Source organism: Corvus brachyrhynchos, unplaced genomic scaffold, assembly GCF_000691975.1.
Source record: "Corvus brachyrhynchos isolate BGI_N302 unplaced genomic scaffold, ASM69197v1 scaffold96, whole genome shotgun sequence".
Taxonomy (NCBI): domain Eukaryota; kingdom Metazoa; phylum Chordata; class Aves; order Passeriformes; family Corvidae; genus Corvus; species Corvus brachyrhynchos.
Genome location: NW_008238370.1, coordinates 174,414 through 175,042, shown reverse-complemented (window position 1 = coordinate 175,042; position 629 = coordinate 174,414).

Below are 629 nucleotides of genomic sequence, written 5' to 3'. Positions count from 1 at the left end.
CCGAGAGCCCGATCCGCCTCCGCAGCCACCCTGTCCCGTCCTTCCCATCCCATCCCATCCCGTCCCGTCCTTCCCATCCCCCGGCACGGACCCGTCTGGAACACGTTTGCGTCCTTGGCAAAGGCGGAGGTAACGCGTGGTGTGCAGGTGTGGGCTCGGTGTATCCTCGGAGTATTCTCGGTGTATCCTCCGCAAGAACAAGGGCTTGCTCAGTGGTGGGAGAGGAGAGCAGGCACTCGGTAATGTTGGGGAAAGTAAATCAAAACAACGAGCAGCCCTCAAAAAGCACAAGAAATCGCTCGTTTTTCAGCCTGGCGTCTTTTACAAGTAAATTCAGGAAGTAAGAGCTGTGTTTACAAGGGCCTGGAGGGGCAGGACACAGGGAATGGATCCCAGTGCCAGAGGGCAGGGCTGGATGGGATATTGGGAATTGGGAATTGTTCCCTGGGAGGGTGGGCAGGCCCTGGCACAGGGTGCCCAGAGCAGCTGGGGCTGCCCCTGGATCCCTGGCAGTGCCCCGGGCCAGGCTGGACATTGGGGCTGGGAGCAGCTTGGGACAGTGGAAGGTGTCCCTGCCCATGGCAGAGGGGTGGAACTAGATGAACTTCAAGGGCCTTTCCAACCCACAC